The sequence below is a fragment of the Cebus imitator genome, unplaced genomic scaffold (assembly GCF_001604975.1).
Source record: "Cebus imitator isolate Cc_AM_T3 unplaced genomic scaffold, Cebus_imitator-1.0 Scaffold112, whole genome shotgun sequence".
Classification (NCBI taxonomy): domain Eukaryota; kingdom Metazoa; phylum Chordata; class Mammalia; order Primates; family Cebidae; genus Cebus; species Cebus imitator.
In genome coordinates this window covers 5,366,848-5,389,618 of record NW_016107427.1, presented here as the reverse complement: position 1 = coordinate 5,389,618, position 22,771 = coordinate 5,366,848, and the positions used below count along the sequence as shown (strand labels likewise).

Genomic DNA, 22,771 nt, shown 5'->3' with positions numbered 1-22,771 from the left:
CCATTTTCAAGAGATTATTGCAAGGATCCAGGGGCCCTGTGAGGCCGGAAGCCTCCTGAACTCTGAAGAGCAATTCACATATTAGCTGTGGCTGCTGTTATGATTAGTGCAAGCTGCAGGCAGCGTGGCCAGCCCTGAGTGCACCGGAGGGAGATGAATCACACCACTGGAGGCTCAAGGGAGAGATCAGCTGTGAGGGGCAGTGGGATGACTGCCCTGAAAGGGAGGACGATGGCAGAGAAGGGAGGGGATGGGCACGGGGTGCGGGGAGCCACAGGGACAGAGAGCATAGAGGGACCCCAGCAGAGAGTGGCACAGTGGCACTCAGAGAGACCCTCGAAGCCCCTGGTGGATATCGTTTCCCTCCCTCAAAAAGCAAGGGGCACCAGAACAGCAGGTCTCTGGGCAGGGAGGGGGAGCCCCAGGAGCACCCAGCCCAGCCCAGGGCGGGAACTGGAACCAGCTGCTGAGTCTCATGCTCTACCCCAGGGCACTGACAAGCCAGGAGGCTGCAAATCCTGGGTATTTACCCACCTGGCTTCCTGGTGTTTAAGACTGCAGCTGCCCAAACCTTGTCACTGTTTTCAGGGAATTCAGCTCTACTAGATTAATGCAATGACAGTGTCACATTTATATCCTGGAACCCACTCAGATGCTCCAGAGGCCAGAACACCCCACCAGGAAAGTATAATGAAGCAGGTGACACCTGAGAAAGTCTCAGGCCCAGCTGACAACACCCCACCCCCAGCCTGAGTTGGCAACTTTTGGACACATTCCTCAGCACGGGAGCAGGAGAGGCTGCTAGGGGCCCCCTGAGGCGCTGTTGTCTTCTGAAAGCTCCCTCATTCTGCTTGTGCTGAGTAGGGAGGTCAAAGCCTCTTACTCCAAAAGTCAGCAGATCATTAGTCTAATTAACATAATAAAGCTGGCATTTTCACATGGCTGTGAGCCCAGAGTTCAAGTAGCTTACGGTTGTGCCGGGTGTGGACTGCACAACCCAAGGATTCTCATTCCCATGGACTTGCTAGACACGGCACCCCCTCCCCCAAGTGCTGTTGAGTGCTCCAGCAGGGTCTGGAATTTAGGGGCCTACAGGCTACAGTGGTGTAGGGAGGAAAATGTGAATATCTGCTAGTGAAGACTGTGGGGGGTCAGTGTTCAGGGAGGAAAGAAAGTCAATAGGAGACATGGAATATGGGTTTCTTCAACTCTGTTCTCCAGGATTTTCATTCCTTGGCCACTTGCTTCCGGGAATGTATTCCCTTGTCTGGAAATACCATCTCTCTGTTGTTCCTTGAAAACAAAGAACAGAAACATAAGAGAAATCCTTTCATTACCTGGTACAGGGCTACCCGTGGACACAACAAGGGGCTTGTAGGAGCAAACAATGGGGGATTCATTGACCCCACTGCAAGAAATGTGCACCAGCAAGAGAACTGACCCACATCTTTTTGTTTGTTTGTTTGTTTTGCTTTCACGATATTCTAGCAAGGAAAAAAGCAAGTTTGATTCACAGGAGGAAAAAGCAGTTAGAGACTTAACTTATGCAAACAGATGTGATATTTGCACCCATATTCTAAGAAGGACTCCGGTGCATGCTGACCCCCCCCCCCACACACACACACATGCAAGGGAGCCTGAAGAAAGTGACCATTTGTCATGAAAGGGGACAGGAGAGTTTCTAAGATGAGACCTGCTTACAAACCAGCCCAAGCTTTGCCTCGATGTTCTTTTCAACCGTTTGCAGCATTCTGAATGTGGATGGCGGACAAGACCCGGGTCAGTTCCTGCAGCCATGGAGACAAAAACTACAGACTCAAGAAAAAGTGTGGTGCTCAGTGAGAACTGCCCGACTCTCCCCAGCTCTCCCAGACCCCACTTTGTCCATTAAGCGATTGGGAAATGGAGATAAATATTTGCAGACACAATGTGATCTGAGGTTGATACATGCTTATCTAGGGTAGATTCATCTTGGATAAACAGACACTGTTCATTTTCCTCAGACACGAGGCATTTCATGCATGTTCAGTGACAGAGCCGCTGTTGCTGCACGAGGGGGTGTGTGCAGAGGGGGGTGCGGAACAGTCGCGTCTCCCCTCTTCTGCAAGCTAATGGGTGCTGCTTCTCAGAAAGGTTACCATACCCGGGAGACGCTGCAGCTTCGCCTGTGAAAAGCAACCTCACTATCCCAACATGATGCCAAATGCTCAATCAAAGACAGCGTGGGTGGGTCAGGTCAGCTCCCCCACTGCCGCCGCTAAGCAGCCGAATGAAATTCCTCTTTATTCTAAGATTCAACAACTACTCATTGAGCATTTAACCAGTTTCTGCCATTTGCCAGTTGTGCCTCAGTTTCCTCATCTGTAAACAGGGGTGACAACTGTTAGATCTGCCTTGCATGATGCTGTAAAGATTCAATGAGCTGACACTGTAACTGTTTAGAGGAAGCACGGCTCAACAAGGGGCGCATGCACCGTCAGCCCCTATGACCAACTGCGGCACCCAAAGGCCCTTGTGCCACAAGACCAGAGCGTGAGATGCCATGGGACAGAATTCCAAGCCTTAATCCAGAAGTCTCCAATGCCCTCCGCATGCTTTCCTTTGTGGCATCCCAGCGGGCTCCTCTTAGAAGGAAATGAGAAGCAAAGGCTGCAGAGGCTCACAGCAAGTGTTCTTGGAAAATCTGTTGACCTGAGCGTAAAGGAGATAATTCCAGATACGGACACCACTGCGGCTGGTTTTCTCCTCCCTCCTGGTGGGGTGGAGAGCACAGGATGCAGGTGGGGTGGTGGGGGGAGGACCAGGAGGACAGGGAGTGTTTGAGAGAAACCTGCCATGGCTGATGAGCCCCGCTTGTGGCTGGCTTCAAGGGACCACCAGCCAAAAGCAACCAGCCATAGTCTGTGTTTCAGGAAATGTCCCGCCCCTCTGGCCATTCCATTTAGAAGCACCATCCAATGGAAATGGACAGTCACTAGCCCTCCAGAGCACAGGTCAAGGCAAGGGGACTTGATGAGTGGTCTGGGTCAACCAGGGACCAGCCACATGCCTCAAGAGAACAGCGTGACACAGCACCTGTCCTGGAGGTATGTGGGGCAGGACCAAGTGAAAGCCTGCGTGAGCACAGTGGGGCTGGTGTGAGAGCAGATGTGATGTGGTTTATGGCTAATGAGCCATCAATAGATACTGATACGTATGAGGTGCTGTGTATGTGTCTGTATATGGTAGGTGATGTGTTTGTGTGGTACATAGTGTGTCTTATGTGTGTGTAGCATTGCATGTGCAATGCATGTGGGGTGCAATGTGTGTGCCATATGTGTGATGTGTGTGTGTGTGTCCTGTGTGCTGTTTGTGTATGTGATGTGTGGTGTGTAGTGTTCTGTGGTGAGGGAGTGTACATGATGTGTGTGTGATGTGTGATGTGTGAGTCTGTGTGTGATGTGTGGAGTGTGGTATGGTGAGAGAGTGTGTAAGTGTGATGTGTGCCTGTGTGTGTGGAGGTGGAGTGTGTCCGTGTATGTGTGTGATGGGGGAGAATGGGGTCTCTGGTCCTGGGGTGGTCAGAGAAGCCCTCCTATGTGCACCAGGACCTGGTGAGGCTTCTCCAGCAGGAAGAGCGATGGAACCTGATGTAAGCGGCTGCTAGGGAAAAACTCAGCCCAAGATCATTTTCAACAACGCAATTGTGGAGCACAAGTCAAGGCTTGGAGGAATGGAGGACACCATTGCGTGAGTAGCTAAGCCTTAGAGCCTCTGTTTCCTCATTTGTAGGATGGTCACAATGTGAGCTGTTGTGGGTTAGGAGAACCTAACTGCTGCTGCTGTCACATCTGCTACCTAGGAAGAGCTCCAAAGAGTTGCTACTGAGGCCCTGATGACATTGTTCATCCATCATACCCTGCAATGTTGTTATTTTAATATTGTAAGCTGTTAATGCAGTAAAATGCTTTATCCAAGCACTGAAATCATCTATGCTTTCTATTCCCTAGAGATGCACGAATAACAGAGCTCGGATGCTTATTTAAGTTTGTATTGGATTTTACATTTTGCAAAATATTCTCAAATACAAAATCATCTCATATCAGTCACCTACCCCCACCACTGCCACTTAGTCTCTGACTAGCGGTGTGACACTTTTGTACCCCAGACTCCTCATCTAATAAAATGAGGTTGATGGGAGGGTTAAAATGACTTAGTATAGGTAAAGTGTTGGCATTTGTATACAGTAAGTGCTCAATAGATGTTAGCCAACAACGAAAAGTGTTGCTCTCCCTGGGTAAATTCTCTGCTTTACCTGAGATGCTTGGTCCTGGGGTTGCAGGGTCAGTCATTCTCATTGATAGAAAACAGACATGAAAGTGAGCCTGAGAACATGCAAATGATGTAAAAAGGGAGAAAGGAGAGAGAAGGGGAGGGAGGGAGGGAAGGAGTGAGAGAAAGGGGGAGAGAGAGAGAAGGGAGAGATAGAGAGATTGAAATTGAAGGTCAGTGAGGTCACATGCAGAAAGATAGCCAAGATCATCGAGCCAGGGATGGCACCATATACAGGCAATTTCCATTTTCCTCTTCTGTTTTCTTTCCCAGCAGAATTTCCAAGCATATGGAAGTCAAGGCTTAAACCCAGCATCTTTCTGTGTCCTCTCTGGCTGGAGGGACAATTGAAGATCATTTAACAATCATTTAACCTGAATGTCCACGTTGAGATCTGCTCATACTAACAGCACTTTCAGAACTGTATATATTAACAACCCAATTTTTTATAGGTGTGTTAGCACAAAATATTAAATACGGAAAGCAGGTATATTAGTCTGTTCCCATGCTGCTATAAGGACATATCCAAGACTGGGTAATTTGTAAAGGAAGATTTAATGGACTCACAGTTATGCAGGACTAGAAGGGCCTCAGGAAACTTAGAAGGTGAAGCAAACATATCCTTCTTCATATGACAACAGCAAGGAGAAGATGAGTGCTCAGACAAGGGGAAGTCCCTGATAAAACCATCAGATTTCCTGAGAACTCATTCAGCAGAGTGAGAACAGGATGGGGGCAACTGCCCCCATGATTCACTTATCTCTTTCTAACAGATATCTATTCAGTTATCTCTAGCATGATAGAGTTTTCTCTATCATGATCCCCATGATGGGAATTATGGGAACTACAATTGAAGATGAGATTGGGGTGGGGACGCAGCCAAACCATATCAGTAAGCATAGCAAGAAATAAGTGGACTTAAAAGAACTATGCCTTAGAAAAGCAAAATATCCTGTGAATCAACTGGGTTTACACGAACAAATATGAGTTACACAAACACCTATGTGTTTAGTGACTAAAAGACAATGAAAAAATTACATTTTCAGTCTTCTGTCCCAAATCAGAAGTTTTAGTGCCTATTCATTTGAAAAATGACCTTTTAAAATCCATGAAGTTATTATTTTTTTTAAAATGGGGTTTCACCATGATGGCCAGGCTGGTCTTGAACTCCTGACCTCAAGGTAATCCACCCATCTCGGCCTCCCAAAGTGCTAGGGTTACAGGCGTGAGCCACCGCGCCGGTCCCCATGAAGTTATTTTTAACAGGAGTCTCATTTAAGATTCTTGCTGCTATCTGCAGATCCCAAACAAGATTATCTGGTGTCAGCTTGCTCTTCTGCCTTTCCTTGGTAGACTTTTCTGTTGGTCTGTACTTGCAGTGTACTGCCAAGTAGAATATGAAGAGTCAGTCCAGGTGCTGGGCTCAGGGCTCTGCCATTTTCGTGGCTTAATGGATGTTTTGGCACAACTGGGGAGCAGCGGTGTCTCCCACCAATGAGATAGACACGGCTGGACCCAAGAGTGGCCAACAGGGTGTGGGTTGACCCTAGTAGCACATTAAGCTCAGCCCAGGGTGGCAAGAACTGCAGCAGCCAGGAGAATGTGCAAAGCCTACCCGGACTACAGGACAAGCTAGGAATCCTGGAAAGAAGAGGGCTCTGGCAGTCTCTCTGGAATCCCTGTGACTCCTTCTTTCATTCATTCCTTCATTCATTCAACAAATATGTGTTGAGCACTGTGACATGACAACTTCTGTTTTGGGCATTCAGCATACATCAATACACAAAATAGACAGAGGTCAATTGCTGCCCTCATGGAGCTTATATTAGAAGGGAGGTATGTAGGGAGACAGGGCACAGTGAGATCGTGAGCGTCCACAGCAAACACAGCGAGCCATCCATTCGTGTGCTTCATTATAAAATGATTAGAGCTGTGGAAGGAAGGAAGAAGGGAAAGGAGGAGAGAAGGAGTGAGGAAAGGAGGGAGAGAGGGACAAATGGAGAGAAGGAAGGAAAGACAGGGAGGGAAGAAGGGAAAGGAAGAAAGAAGAGGGGGAAGGAAGAGAAGAAAGAAGGGTAAGAAAGGAAAGGAAAAAAGGAAGGCAGGTAGAAAGAAGGAAGGAAAGAAGAAAACCAAAACCACAGGGGACAGTAAGAGTCAGGGAATGCTTGGGCCAGGGCAGGGAGGAAGGGCCCTGGCTGGGACAGGAAATGGGAAGTGGGACTTGGGAAGCATGGGGTGATCCTCCTGGAGCCTTCTAGCGGGGAGCCTTCCATGTAGAAGGAACTGGCTGCAAGGAGACCCTAAGGACAGAGCACACTTGAACATTCCCCATAGTGAATGAGGCTGGAGGCCTGAGGGGCTATAGCGGAGCGGGTCGCAGTGGGAGAGGAAAGGGGGTATGGACCACAGAGGGCCTCAAGGACCACTGTAAGGTACAGTCCCATGGGACCATTGCAGGCTTTTCAACAGAGGAGCGACACTCTGTGCCATGTTTTAACACGATCAGTGGAGCCGCTGGGCAGAGAACAGACCATGGGGACAAGGGTAGAGGCCAGAGGCCTGCTGGAGGCTGCAGCAGGTAAGGGCGGATGGGAGCCGGGGCCAGGTGGCCATGGAGAGGTAAGAAGCAGTTGGTCAGTTTCCGGCAAATGTTGAAGGCTGATCCAGCATGACTCCTGATGACTGGATGTGTGATGTGAGAAAAAGAAGAGTCAAGGGTGTCTCCAAACTGTGGTCTGAACGAGAGGGACAGACGGGACAGCTGAGGAGAGGAAGATGGCAGGTAGGGAATTCGTGCAGGGAAGAGAGAGGAGAAAGCAGAAATTCCGCTTGGATGCTGTAGAATCTGGGATGGATGTAAGAAAGCCCAATGGACTATCAAAGCAGCAGAGGGTATGTTGGAAGTGGATTAAAACAGTTGGGAAAAACCCACACTGAGACAATGGATCACTCAGCAAGGCTACTTTACTTCCTGCAGAAAGGGGGTAACTCGCCTGCAGTCTTAGAGCACTCCTGAACAAAGGAGACAGGGACATTTATAACTTTCATAACCTCATGTAGTCACCAACTGCTGTGTCCAGTTTCCACTGGCCGGAACAGGACCTCACATTCTATGCTTGACCCGATTGGCTAAAAACTTGGAAATTTTCTAAAGAAGTAAAGGCAGAGGAAAAGAGGAAGCAACTTGAGGAATGCTTGGAGAAGTGACAACATTTTCAAATCAGGAAGGAGAATAAGTTTTGTCCTAAGACTTGCCCAGGCTTGTCCAGTCATGTCAGGGCAAATGCCTAGTTTAAAGTTTAAGAACTAAGAACATGATATGTACTTATTTCTTTATTATGACTAACAGCCACTTTAAGATTATTAGCAAAAGCTTTAAAGTAAATTAACCTTTGAAGAAACTATTATTTATTTGTAATGAACTAAGGGAAAAGCTTTGAAAAGAAACCTTTTATTTATTATTATTTCCTACAGGGTATAATAGTGGTAGGTGTTCAAGAAGAGTCTGAGCTGGAACTAAAACAGATGAGATGCTTTGAGTAATGATTGAAATTTGAGTGAGATTCCCAGGGGTCGACAATGGACAGGGCACAGGAGAGAATCAGGAATCACACCCCGGCCTCTCCAGCACTCAGAGGTGGAGGAGAAGAGGAGGAACCCACAAAAGAATCTGAGAAGGAGGGAATTGGAGGAAAGAGAAAAAACAAGAGAAAAATATTGCAGAAATCAGGAGAATGAAAGTAGAGTAGTCAGCACTGCATCAACTATTGCCAAGAGTTCAAGTCAGATGGGGACTGGGGTTTGTAGATGATTCCAAGTTTTACTCAAGAATGAATGCAAAATATTCCGTTCTGGAGTTTTGAGCCAAAGATTATTTTTATACTCCGAATTGTCCTTCCTTGGGTTATGGAAGCTTATTCCCAGCTTGGTTTCCATCAAGTTCAATGTCCAATGTGGTGGCAGCTGAGACTTGCGGATATGAACTTACATGTTTACCTTTGAACTTTGCGTGCAAAATACCCCAGCTGAAGGTCCCTCACAAAGAGTTTGGAAAATAAAAACACTACGACCATCACATCCCCAAGCAGAGGAAAAGGCAAATTTGTGAGCAAATCACCACATTAATAAAGAGAAAGCCACCAGCCTTCAAGAGGAGATAAGGCAGGGTTGTTCCCATTTCATGGGAAGTTGTTACTGTTCTTCTACTGATCTCCATAAACTGTAGATACGTTAAAGTATTTCCTTTCAAAAGCAAATAAAAGTTCTTTTTAAAAAATTTTTTTTTTTTTTTAAAGATGGGGTTTCACCATGTTGGCCAGGCTGGCCTTGAACTCCTGACCTCAGGTAATCCACCCACCTTGGCCTCCAAAGTGCTTGGATTACAGGCGTGAGCTATGGCACCTGGCCAAAAAGTTCTTTTCTTAAATGAAAATAATCTAAAAATAGTGATAATGAGAGAGGACACCCTTAATCACCGTTAAGCATCTAAGATCATCCCCCCTTGACTTCCACACTGCATTTCAATAAAGGAGAAGTAAAGGCTGGTAGACTGGGCACCCCCAATTGCCCTCCTACAGATGGCAGGCTTGGTGTGGAGAAATCTTCCTGGAAGGCATTGTTTTTACTTAAACAAGATCAAACCCCTACCTAAACCCCACACCTGCTCCATGGCCCAAGACCCTTTCACATGCTAATTCTAGAGTTGTAAGCCCAAGACCCTTTCACATGTAATTTCTAGAGTTCTAAGCCTTTAAAAGGGCAGGAACTTTCTCTGTGAGCTGGAGCTTTGTGGCGAATAAATCACCCCTTCCTTCCATCCAATTTTGGTGTTCCAGGGGTCTGTTTTGCCACGTTTCCTGCCTCAATAAAGCATGAAAGGAACGTGCTGCCCTTGAATTCCTCCTGATATTATACCATGGATCTATTTCTCCAGGGCTGGAATCCAATGTTTCCACCCAGGAGGGGCAAGTTCCTTCACTTCCCTGGGTGTCCATGGTTTCACTTTTAGGTTGTGGGTAACACCCACAGTCCACAGTTACTCAAGAATTCTTTGAGATTAAGTGATTCCCGGCCAGTAAACAGTAATGATGATAACAGTGATTATTACCAGGCTTTAAACAAACTTCCCAAGTAGATAAGTTTTTATCAAGGGTCCTTCCCTTGTCAGAAAGCTCCAAAGGCTGATCGCTGGGCATCCCAGCTCCCAGCTCCCAGCTCCCCATCCTGATAAAGCCCCGATGTGCCCACCCTGACTCTCCCAAGTGACTCCAGAGAGAATGTTACACAGAGGAGAGCAACAGGCTCCCAGATCTATGGAAGGAGGCCCTTCGACCTTTCCTCATCATCATGCAAGGCATTGAGGCTCTTTGCAGGATATGGGTGGCTCAAGGGAACTAGTAGGAACAGTGTTGGCACATGTTCGAATCCCACGTTTGCAGTTTAAAAACAAACGGCTGCCGTCGCATTGTGTACACAGGTGTACATCCTCCTCTCTGCTCCAGGGAGAATAATAATGGCGTGACTTTCTTGGTGACTTTCTTTGTTCTTTCTTGTCTACCCTGGAATTGGCCTCCACGGACCTGAAAGGGGGGGAAGAGGAGGAGCCCGAACCTCCTACAAGAGAAAAGCAAATAGATTCCACCCTCCAAACCCAACCCAACCCAACCGTGGGACACAACGTGGCAGATCCGGTTCCGTTTGTGTGGCTTGGCACAGAGGGACACCACCCCAGCCTCCTCCCAGTTTAAGTTTATGTAAAAAGAGTTTCAAAATATGTCTGAACATATATTATCCTATCATGATCAAGAATAGTAATTAGTATTAATTAAAATAATACCTAGTGATTGGGGTTTAAAACATGTCAGCTTTATGTGAGGGGATTGACAAATATTCCCATTTAATTTCAGAAATACTTGATTAACTGGGGTCTATCTTCCATTTAACAGAGGAGGAAGCCAAGGAGTGAAGAGTGGATATGGTGTGCTGGGGAGCACACAGCTGGCGAATCCTGAGTGACAGTGCAATCCTTGGGGTGGCCTCCCTTCCCTCTCCCACCCCTCAACCCCCACCTCTGCTCTCATCACATACCAGCCCCACCTGCACCCAGGCCACACTCTTTTTCTCTTTTCCTTCCCTTTCCCCCTCATTCTTACCCTACTTCTCCAACTCAAAGAGTTAGTTGACAGCTGGGCAGGGTGGCTCGCGCCTGTAATCTCAGCATTTTGGGAGACCAAGGTGGGCAGATTGCCTGAGCTCAGGAGTTCGAGACATGGGCAACATGGTGAAATCCCGTCTCTACTAAAATACAAAAAATTAGCTGGGCGTGTTGGCATGCACCTGTAATCCCAGCTACTCAGGAGGCTGAGGCAGTAGAATTCCTTGAACCTGGGAGGCGGAGGGTGCAGTGAGCCTAGATCATGCCACTGCACTCCAGCCTGGGGGACAGAGAGCAGGACTCTGTCTCAAAAAAAAGAAAAAAAAAAAAGTTGAAATAATCTGAAATACTCTTTCTCAGCTGTTTCGTGGTTCTGTCTTTTTAGATCACATCTCTATTTCGATTCCTTTCTTAATAATTGCATTAAGCATTTCCGTCATATTACCAACAATTGTTTAGACTCAGCTGTGTGTTGAGTCATGTGCTGCACAATGGCTTATGATCAACACAACCCTGCACATAGCACTCTGGTCCCATAAATTTATAATGATCCTAGAATAATATATCACCTAGTAATATTGTAGCCATCATAATGTCATATAGCTCAATGTGTTCCTCATGTGTTTGTGGTGATGCTGGTTTACACAAAGCTACTGTGATGCCAGTCATATAAAACTATAGCACACACAGGGCAGGGTGCAGTGGCTCATGCCTGTAATCCCAGCATTCTGGGAGGCCTAAGCAGGCAGATCACCTGAGGTCAGTAGTTCGAGACCATCCTGGCCAACATGGTGAAACCCTGTTTCTAGTTAAAAAAAAAAAAAATGCAAAAATTAGCTGGGTGTGATGGTGGGCACCTGTAATCCCAGGCACTCAGGAGGCTGAGGCAGGAGAATCACTTGAGCCCAGGAGGCAGAGGTTGCAATGAACGGAGACAGCACTACTGCACTCCAGCCTGGGTGACAGAATGAGACTCTGTCTCAAACAAGAAAAAAATAAAATAAAAAATTAAATTAAATAATATTAAAGTGTAGCACATACAATTATATATGGCACATAATACTCGGTCATAATAATAAACAACTATTTTACTGGTTTATTAATATGCTATACTTTTAATCATTAGAGTGTACTCCATCTAATTATAAAAGAAAAAGTTGACTGTAAACAGCCTCATGCAGGCAGGCCCTCCAGGAGACACCCAGAGCAGGCTTTTTATCACAGGGGAGGTTGCTGCCCCTGAGGACCTTCCAGTGGGGCAACGTGTGAAAGTGGAGACAGTGACACTGAGAATCCTGACCCCGTGTAGGCCTAGGCTAATGTGTGTGTATGTGTCTTAGTTTTTTTGTTTGTTTTGTTTTTTTCTCCATTTATTTATTTTATTGCATTTTAGGTTTTGGGGTACATGTGAAGAACATGCAAGATTGTTGCATAGGTACACACGTGGCAGTGTGTCTTATTTTTAACAAAACAGTTTAAAAAGTAAATAAACAAAATAAAAAAATTTAAAAATAGAAGTATATAGAATTAGTATGTAAATATTTCTGTACAGCTCTAAAATGTTTGTTTTAAGCTATTATAAAAGTAAAGAACTTAAAGTTTATAAAGTACAAAAGTAATAGTAAGTGAAAATTAATTTATTATTGAAGAAAGAAAAGTTTTTAAATAAATTTAGTGTAACCTAAGTGTGTAGTGCTTATAATGTCTACAATAATAGATAATAAAGTCCTAGGCCTTCACATTCACACACCACTCACTCACTCACTCACTCATTCACCCACAGCAACGTCTAGTACTGCAAGCTCCATTCATAGTAAGTGCCCTACACAGATGTACACAGGTGTCCCATTTTTTATCCTTTTTTTTTTTCCAGAGATGGAGTCTTGCCGTGTTGCCCAGGCTGGAGTGCGATGGCACAATCTTGGCTCACTGCAACCTTCGCCTCCCTGGTTCAAGCAATTCTCCTGCCTTAGCTTCCCAAGTAGTTGGGATTACAGGTGCCCACCACATCTGGCTAATTTTTGTATTTTTAGTCGAGATGGGTTTTCGCCATGTTGGTCAGACTGGTCTTGAACTCCTGAACTCAGGCGATCTGCCCGCCTCAGCCTCCCAAAGTGCTGGGATTATAGGCGTGAGCCACTGCACCCAGTCCATTTTTTATCTTTTATACTATGTTTGTACTGTATCTTTTCTATGTTTAGCTATGTTTAGGTACAAAAGTATTTACTGTTATTTTACAATTAAGTACAGTATTCAGTATAATCACATGTTGTACGGATTAATAACCTAGGAGCAACAGGCCATACCCTATGGGCTAGGTGTGTAGTAGGCTACGCCATCTAGGCATGTGTGAGTACATTCCATGTTGTTCACATAAAGATGCAATCTCCTGATGACATATTTCTTAGAATGTGTTCCATCATTAAGCAATGCCTGACTGTACTTGTTTTCTGGTCATGTTATCAATGATTGTTCAGATTCATTTGTTTCAATTATACTATTGTTTTTCAGATACTTCACCTTCCTTTTCTTGAATTTCTCCTTCTGATTCATTTCATCTATTGGGTTAATGCATTTTTTGAGTAAGAACTTTTTAGTAATGGCATATGGAAGGTAAACCACACTTTTTCTGCTTCCTCCCACAGAAGAGATAGTTGGGCTGGATATATAATTCTGGAGTGTGTCTCTTTCTCTGGGGCCTGTTGCTCTACTGTTTGCTACCATCTAGTCTTCTGGAGAGAGTCTCCCGCCAGCCAGACACACACTTAAACAATTTCACTTTATCTTTTGAATTCTTTTTTTTTTTTTTTTTTTTTNTTTTTGAGACGGAGTTTTGCTCTTGTTGCCCAAGCGCAATCTCGGCTTACTGCAACCTCCGCCTCCCAGGTTCAAGCAATTCTCCTGCCTCAGCCTCCTGAGTAGCTGGGATTATAGGCATGCGCCACCACACCCAGCTAATTTTTGTATTTTTTAGTAGAGACGGGGTTTCACCGTGTTGGTCAGGCTGGTCTTGAACTTCTGACCTCGTGATCCATCCACTTTGGCCTCCCAAAGTGCTGGGATTACAGGCGTGAGCCACCGCAACCAGCCTATCTTTTGAATTCTTAAATGTCTTTTTAAATAACTCCCCAAGCATTTGGTAAGCATTGCTGAGCTAATGTCTTCAGCTCAAGGAAAACTTTTGGTTCCTTTGATCTTTGTTTTACCTCGACCATTTCTGTTCTTTTTCTTGGACTCCTACGACATGGAAGGAAGAGTCTCCTGGATTTCTTTTCATCATAAAAATTCCTTTCTCGGCCGGGCGCGGTGGCTCACGCCTGTAATCCCAGCATTTTGGGAGCCTGAGGCGGGTGGATCACGAGGTCAAGAGATCGAGACCATCCTGGTCAACATGGTGAAACCCCGTCTCTACTAAAAATACAAAAAATTAGCTGGGCATGGTGGCATGTGCCTGTAGTCCCGGCTACTCAGGAGGCTGAGGCAGGAGAATTGCCTGAACCCGGGAGGCGGAGGTTGCGGTGAGCCAAGATTGTGCCATTGCACTCCAGCCTGGGTAACAAGAGCAAAACTCCGTCTCAAAAAAAAAAAAATTCCTTTCTTCATTTCCATCTGTTTTCTCTTTTGTTCAGAGGCTGCGATAATGCCTTAAATACACTAAGCCAATACTTCGTGACATCAGAGTTTTTAGCTCGGCCCCTTCTGCCATTTATGTCATCTACTGAGTTTTTCTTTTACTCTCAAAAAATATACTTTTATCTCCAGTGATGCTTTTTTTGACTTCCTATTGCTCTTTAATTTTTTTTTTTTAAGTAAAAGCTCTTATTTGCTTGATGTAATAGCTTCTAAAATTTCGCTGAGGTGAGGAAAGAATAGAATGATTTGTTAGGCTGTTCAGGGCCCTCTCAGGTCAGTGGCACTGTCTTAGCTGCAGATCCCATGTGCTGGGGTCTTTTTACCATCTACACATATTGATATGTACCAGCTAAGGTGGATCAATCTGGGCAGCTAGCATGGGTTCTGTCAGTAGTTTAGTGGGAATCTTTGAGAGACAGTAAAGGGGATGGAATTGTGGGCAGGGGTAGCTGGCATACTCCCCTTTGGGTGCTGTGCAGAGGTAGGACAGAGGCAGGCTGGATACAGGCTGAGCTCCAATGTGCCGGGTGGCAGTTGCCACTGTGAGCCAGCCAAGTGGCTGTGGAAGGTCAATCTGCAGGCCAAGGCTGGATAGTCACATTCTGTGGGTGACATTCTGGTGGAATTATTGAGATTTTCTCATTAATTCTACCACAACTGCTCCAGGTTTACCTTTCCTGACCCCTAACCTCACTTCTGGCCGCTGCACTAGTGAGATCTTAGGGCTATCTCTGAGAGGGCACTGGAAGGTCCCGAGAAGCACATGCAAGGCTGAGCACAACTGAGGATTTCACAGCTGCCTAAGGCCCTCTTCTCCCACTGTTTTTACATCACAGCATCAGCATCGTAAGGTGAACTGCAGCACCGCCCTCTTCTCTTGGGGTTCCTGTTGTCTGCTAAGGGCCCTGCCAGGACAGATGCCCCAAAGCACTTGATCTAATTAAATTGATCTAATTTAAACAGGACCAGCAAGGGGTTCGGAAACTCTGCTGAACACAAGAATCTCCAGGGAAGGATGTGAACGTGCAGCGCCCTGCAGTCTGACTTGCACTTTCTCTTGCCCTTTCTCCCTTATTTCCCCCCTTCCCTCCCTCCTTCACTGTTTTACTTTTTTCCTCTAATCAACTCGCAAAGCTGCACAAAAAACGATCTCCAAATGGTTCCTGTGAAAACAGACACTTTTGCGGGCACTAGCTTCAACTGGCCTTCTTCCAGACTTCTATCAGAGAAAGAGAGAGATGAAGACTTTCAGAAAATGGCCAAATAAACACAGCACATTCATGAAACACTTGTGCCGCCAAAGGAGTCCGTCTGTTGTGGGCAGCAACTCACTTGGGATTTTGGCCACGCCAGGATTCCTTTTTCCTGCTTGCATTGGTATTAATACCAATTAATCAGGATGATCTGAAGCCACTGTGAATTCTGGAAGGGTTCCATCCTGTTACCCAGGCTTCCCCACTGCACAATTCATCGATGATACCCAAAACCACTGGTACCTCAAAAGTACGGGGGGGGGATACTTTAATATGTATAGAGATAAATACATTTATATCTAATTAAACACTCAAAGAACTATACACCTAAAAAGGTGAAACTTGCTTCCTGTAAACCACGTCTCAGTAAACATAAAAGAAAGAAAAGAAACGGAAGTTGTCTTGGTGCGCTGGGAAGGGTGGAATAGTGCGTCACAGAGTGGGAAAAAGAAGGCATTCAGCAAGCCCAAGAAGTAAGAAAGAAGGCAGACAGTCAATACAGGCACCCCAAAAGTCACAGATACACATAGCCATGGGGTTCACAGGCTTAAAACCCTAGACGGGGCCAGGCGTGGTGGCTCACGCCTGTAATCCCAGCACTTTGGGAGGCCAAGGCAGGAGGGTCACCTGAGGTCGGGAGTTCGAGACCAGCATGACCAACATGGAGAAACCCTGTCTCTACTAAAAATACAAAATTAGCTGGGCTTGGTGGTGCATGCCTGGAATCCCAGCTACTTGGGAGGCTGAGGCAAGAGAATCACTTGAACCCAAGAGGTGGAAGTCTCACCATTGCACTCCGGCCTGGGCAACAAGAGTGAAACTCCATCTCAAAGGGCATGCTACCACTAAACCATGATACTTTATTATTATTTAAGATTTTCGTTCTGTACATATGAAGAAGGCTGGGCCCTATTTAGACATTTTTATATAAACATTACATGTAGGTGAAATCAATTGTTAAATTATTCCTAACACTTTCCACACTCAGGTTAACTCTTCTGAATCACTTTTGGACTTGGAGTCATCAATATCCATGTTTTTCCCTGCAATATAATCTTCTGTGCCATTACGATGTCAGATGATAGAGAATTTCCTAAGAGTAGTGTATGAGTTTCCTATACACTGCATTCACAAATTATCACAACCTTCGTGGCTTAAAACAAAGCAAACAGCGGGTGTGGTGGCTCACACCTATAATCTCAGAACTTTGGGAGGCCAAGGTGGGCGGATCATAAGGTCAGAATTTGAGACCAGCCTGACCAGCATAGTGAAACCCCGTCTCTACTAAAAATTAGCCAGGCGTGGTGGTCCATGCCTGTAATCCCAGCTACTCAGGAGGCTGAGGCACAAGAATCGCTTGAACCTGGGAGGTGGAGGCTGCAGTGAACCGAGGCAGCGCGGCTGTACTCCAGCCTGGGTGACAGAGCAAGACTCCATCTCAAAAACAACAACAACAACAATAACAACAAAGCAAACCTTGTCTTCCGCTTCTCCAGGTCCAAGGTCTGCCACAGGCCTCACTGGGCTGTCAAGGGGTCACAGGATTGCTTTCATTTCTGGAGTCTGCTTCTTTGCTGTTACTAGCTTCTCGAGCAGGCTGCATTCCTTGGCTCATGGCCCCTACCCCTGCTACAAAGCCAGCAATGTTGATCTCTCTGATCCACCAGCCTTCCACAGTTATGGCACCCTCTGAGCACAGCTGGGAAGGTCTTCTGGTTTTAAGGATATACTTGGTTAGCTTGGGCTAGCATCTGGATTAATGAAAACAACTTCCCCATCTCAAGAACCTTCCTTGAATCACATCTTCAAAGTTCCTTTTACCATGTAAGGTACCTTATGTCTTAGCTCTGGGGATTAGGACACAGACATCCTTGGGGGACACTGTCCTCCTCACCACACACAGTTTTCTATGGTCTCCAGAACATCCCCAGCCCCTGATACCTTCCTGCAAGTGTTTATGCTGGGGCTCTCCTGACATCATCAGAAACTGTCAACAGAAAGGTTTTAGACCCCTTCTCAATTGATCCTTAGTCATTTGGTCACTAAAATGTCAGGAGAGGTGGTTTCCCATCATGGCACCAGGAATTGCAACAATATGCCTACCCTCACCACGCCATGGCAATGGCACGGAGAATATAAGACGCTACAGTGGCATCTGTGTCCTGGCTTTGGAGTGGATAAACTAGGAACAAGCAGAATTGAGAGACTGTAGAATAGAATTTCATCCTCACAGGAAGCCTACTACAATGAGTCAACTAAGCAGTACTGACACACAACTTCAGGAGGGGCCATTCACATTGAATCTATGAGAACATGCCCTTGGAGGTGGCCATAGAAATGGAAATAAGGAAACCAAAGCTCAGGGGGCAGAAAATTGCCTAGAACTTGCCAATGGTCTGAGCAGAATCAGAAGTTGACCCCAGATCTTGGGGCTCAGAGCCCGTGTGCCTTCGACAGAGTATCTCCACACTCATTAAAACAGCAGGGCTGATGGTAAACAGACATTTGGAAACCTGTGATTTTAGCCATCTGCCTCTCTAGGTAGAGCCTTTCCTAGCTGGGACCTTGCTGACATAATATCATAATAATGGGCCTTATTTATCCAAGTGATACACTCCTGAAAGCATGCACGGCTTTCTGCAAATGGGACTCTATTTTAAATACATGAGGAAAGATTGTTCTTTAAAGGAAGTTCGAGGTGAATCCCTACTTCCCTCTGTTCCCACATGTATCTAGTCATTTGAAGTAGGCAACATGGGTTAGGGGGAAAAAACCTCAGGCTTCTGGAGCTGATTGGGTTCAAATCTGGGTTCATCATTTCCTTGCTGTGTGATTTCAGACACAGAGTCATCAGCTCTATGCCACCATGTCCTCCTCTGGGATGTCAGTGCAGTGCCTACCTGGGAGTGTCAGGGAATAAGAGTCCCAGGATGTGGTGGGAGCTCAGTGTTCCTGTCCCTCAATTTCCTTTTATACGTTAAATTATCATCCCTACCATCCCTGCCTCCCACTGCTTGAGGAGCAAAATGAGGCAGGATTTGTGATATTGCTCTGAAAATTGAACAGCACCAGCACCATGCAAACAGGAGAGATTATGATGCAGATGGCTGTATGTTGAGTGCTCCCGTCACATGAGAGTCCTATGATGCTTCTTCCCTGTGCTGTGAAGGTTTTATCTCCTAAGCACTAAATGCTAAATTCCCCCTCCCACGCCCATCGCCACTGTCCTCACGGATCCTTGCAGCAGCTTCCCGATCGGTCTCCCTGTCTCCAGCCTCACCACCCCCAACTCTTCTCCACCTAGAAGCTAGAGTGGTGTTCCCAAAAAAGGAAATGTATTTACAGTCAGTCTGTCTCCTGCCAAATTGTAATTTCTGATGGAAGGGGCTTTCTGGGTGTTATTTGCCCATGTGAGCCTGCCTCTAGCGTGGAGCCTGGCACAGGAATGGTTCAGCATATGTCTGTTTAGTGCCTGGTGATGGATGCAGCCTGCAGGGTTCCACTGGCCTATTGCAGCTTCTGTGTCCTGGCTCTGCAGGTGGCATTCTGGAGCGCTCTCCAGCTGGGGCAGATCATGAGCTCCAGAAAGGTCACCTCAAACGGGTGCCCCTGGCTAATGATGAAGAACACAGGCTCTGAAATCAGACCTGGGGCTCTGAGTACCACCCCCAGCTCTCACCAACCAACCATCAATTCTGTGCCTCAGTTCCTCATCTGTAAAATGAGCATAATGCCTGCTGATAGGGTCATTATTTGTATCAAATAGCTGAGAATACTGCCTAAAATGCTCCTTGCCAACCCACATGATTTTGAAACCGGTCTCATTTCATCCATAAATATGGCAGCATATGTCTCCCCTAGATAAGGGCTCTCTCACACAGAATACCACTATCACACCTAAAATATGAACAATAATTCCATAATATCACCCAGCCAGTGTTCAAATTTCTCTAATTGCCTCACAAACAACTTTGTCATTTTGTTCAAATCAGGACTCAAACAAGGTCCGTCTATTGCAATAGACTGATAGAGGTGCTGGGATTCTTTTGATCTATATAGCAAGGGTTGGCAGATTTTCACTGAAAAGGGTTAGATAGCAAGGATTTTAGTCTTTGTGCGCCATTCAGTCTTTGTTGCTGTCTTAAACAAATGGGTATGGCTGTGTTTCAATAAAACTTTATTTATAAAAGCAGGCAGTTGGCCAGATTTGGCTCCAAGGAGGCAGATTACTAACGTGTGATGTACAAGCTTGTTCAGATTCAGGTTTTTTGTTTTTTTTTTCTCTCTCTATAACATGTCATAGGTTGGTAGCATTGTGGATTTCCATCAGGAGGCTTAGAATGTCAGGCTGTTTCTCTTTCCCTCGCTCTCTAATATTTCATCAGCCACGTACATTCAGTGTCTAGATCCATTAATTCATTAAGGAAGGCAGAATGGCAACATTCTAATTCTATTGCCCCTTCTTCATTTATTAGCTGCAATACTTTTACAAAGAGAAACTCTCTAGCAATTATTTGCTTATATTGAGGTATAGTTTATACAGAAAAGTCAAGGTAATAAATGCTTGATTCCTTTCCTTTTTTTCCAGCTTTTAAAAATAGTGAGTTGGGCTTCTAAGCATTCTTCAAAGATAATCAATGTAGTTTTTAAAAGAACATTATGAGCAAATAGATTTCAACATAATTGAAGTGTTTTGAGGCATTGTAGTTTCTGCCTTTAATGATGTTTAAATTGTCTCAGTTTTGCCCCAGCTTATGACAGGACCTCAGAAGTCTTTGATAACATCCTTGCTTTCTGGTAGGATGAGATATTCTGGGGTTATCTTATTCAGTTTATGAAATCATCCTTCTCCAAAAAGCCCTGGTTCTCTCTGGAGGGAAGTGACATTTAGTAACCCTAATTTGTTACTAAGGATACTCATTGTTTCCAGAACTTTTCAGTAGCTATATTAAAGGATCATTTTTTTTTTTAAAGGCCTCAGAAATATACACTGAAAGTTCTGAATCAATTCAGGACCACAGCTGGGGCCTCTACGGGAGGGTAAGTATGCAGGGAGGTAAGAACCCCAATGATCAAAGCTGTTTGGATTCCTTGGCCCAGCCTGATCAAACTTCTGGATGACATCAAAGAGGTCTGCCGGACCTAAGGATCATTGTTCTTTGAAAGAAAAACACGTTCATTAATCTTCCGGGCAGCCTCGGGGCTAGGATATAAAGTTAATTAATGACAAGTGACTCCCTTCCACCAAAAGGACTATATGCAAACAGGCATGCAAGGAGGAAGCAAAGGACCACGATAAACGAAAACAAGTACAGCAAACGCCTTATGATTCATCTAACATAGGCTCGGTTACAATTGCAGGTATAAAAGGAACTCGGTGAGAGACAGCAGTGAGACAACAAACCAGTGGAACACGGATGGTGACTCTGGCCGAGCGCCACACGTTCCTACCAGGAATCCTCCATTAGTCCTTTGGGCTGGAGGATGAGATCCTTCTTCACCTTCCACTGTCCAGGGACATGCTTAATGGTCATATTTGTTCTTCCCAAGGAGAGAGGGCCCATCTAGTTGCAGGCCTTTTGTTTTCCTGGGTGGACTCAGGAAGCCTGTGGCTGAGAACGAAGGTGCTAAGGGAGGCTGTAAGGAGAAGGGAAGGAGGCGGAGGCTCTGGTGCATTAGGAAGAGCAGGGCAGTATCCCATGTCCTCGGATGTTGGGGATGAGGTCAGGGAGGGTATACCTCACCTTTTCCTTTCTCTCCCCTGCATCGCTCACCCATACGATGGGAAGGGATTCTCAGGGTAGTGCTTGAAGGTGGATTCAGGCTGATATGATTTAAAAATCAATGCTGTTCCATGAGAGGGCTGCCACTTATCATTTCAGTTCAAACACCTGTAAAGTAAAATTACCGTCTCCCAAATCTACCCAGCACTGCAATGCTGAATAGGGATCGTGCTCTAAAACCATTCATGGAAACAGAGACAACCCAGGAGACAGTCACCCAGTGCTGTCCCTTCAGCTTGCATTATTCTGACAAGACAGGTCTGCCATCCGTGGAGGCCCCTGTGCTCCTCCATCCCTGGATCTTTATGCATCCTTTTCCCTCCAAAACCCAAACTGTCCCTCTTAAAATGAAAAGCTCAGGAATATTCACTCTAGACAGAGACAGGAATTTCAAGTACAAACCTTAATTAGACTTGATTTTTTAAAAAATTTCCCTGTGGCTTTTAATTATTAGAGCAAATGTCTCTAGTATTGAACTTATATGTCCCATAGCCTCTTTACCAATGGCCCTAATACATTTCATGTGCTTTTCAGAAAGATTCTATTCTTCCCAGAGCTGTCTGAATGTCTTTTTGAACCCCTCAAGACTGGACACCAAGGAGTATTAATAATCATTTTTTTTTTTAAATCACACTTCCTCTACAACCTTGAATCTGAAACGTGAATATATGAATAGAATGGCTGTGGAGTAACTATGCAAATTTATGGAGAATATCAATTTAAGTTATACCATGGGATCCAGCTATGTCTTCATGGAGCTGAGGATTTGTTAAAGTTGAGATATAGTTTGGGGGGATGTGTGATTTATAGTTAAAGTCATCTGAAAATCAATACAGTTGAAGATCTCTGACATAAGGGTCCCTTGCAGAGCTAGATGTGATTCTAAAATTGGGAACACAAGAATAAAAATCAAATCTTCAGTAGAAGTAGCTGAAAATTACAGTGAGTTGGGGAAGCTTGGCTGCTAACTCCCCACTGTTTGAAGATGGGCTTGTTTGTTTTTAAAACAGCCAACCTAATTCAGCTGGAGGAGGTAGAAAGATTTTTCTATTCCTTGTTTCTGTAGAAATCGATGGACTTTAGCTTGTATAATTGTCCCCCCTGCCTTTAGCATCTAAAATAAAATAACCCTCATTGCTTGCATTACTGAACGCATTTCTGCGTCTTAGTGTCTATGGCTAAACGAGTATTAATTAGATGGTCTGCGGAGAGCTGGCTGGGGAAGGGAGGGGAGGTGGGGGAGAGGGGCAGGGATGGCAGCAGGGTGGACTCGCGGCCTTGATTTGGGATCCTGACAGCAACTTCCTAGGTGGCCTGAAGACCCCGGAACGAAGGAAGAGGGCGGGTCCCAGCAGGATCTGACCTGCATTACGGACAGGGGCGCTGCGGAGGGATGAAGGGGGCGGGGGTAGGGTAGAGGTGGTTCGGGGGAATCCCAGGTTCGAAGCCAGCTGCGGGCAACAGAGTGGGTAAGGGGGCCACTCAGGCTGGGGTCAGCCGCCAGCAGCAGCCACGCCCCCCACCTCCCCCAGGATTTTTAGGGAATATTCTCCAAAGCTCTCGCATCCTCCCCCTGCCTCCTTCCACCCTCCACCCTCCCAGCCCCCACTCAGACCTCTTTAAACCCACCCAGG

General features: G+C 45.7%; 1 long non-coding RNA gene across 3 annotated transcripts; it reads right to left on the bottom strand.

The window, feature by feature from the left end:
* Window positions 1-42: 42 nt before the first annotated feature.
* On the bottom strand, window positions 43-22,134 carry LOC108311157. Of its 3 annotated transcripts, XR_005201863.1 has the most exons (5): window positions 21,868-22,134; window positions 21,099-21,245; window positions 4,540-4,642; window positions 1,702-1,787; window positions 43-1,293 (listed from the first exon to the last, which is right to left on the bottom strand). It is a non-coding gene; the product is annotated as an uncharacterized LOC108311157 (long non-coding RNA). The 3 variants fall into 3 exon arrangements; XR_005201862.1 differs by lacking the exon at window positions 43-1,293 and having other exon boundaries at window positions 1,533-1,787; XR_005201864.1 differs by lacking the exons at window positions 43-1,293; window positions 1,702-1,787; window positions 4,540-4,642 and adding an exon at window positions 19,515-20,991.
* Between the last annotated feature and the right edge of the window lie 637 nt (window positions 22,135-22,771).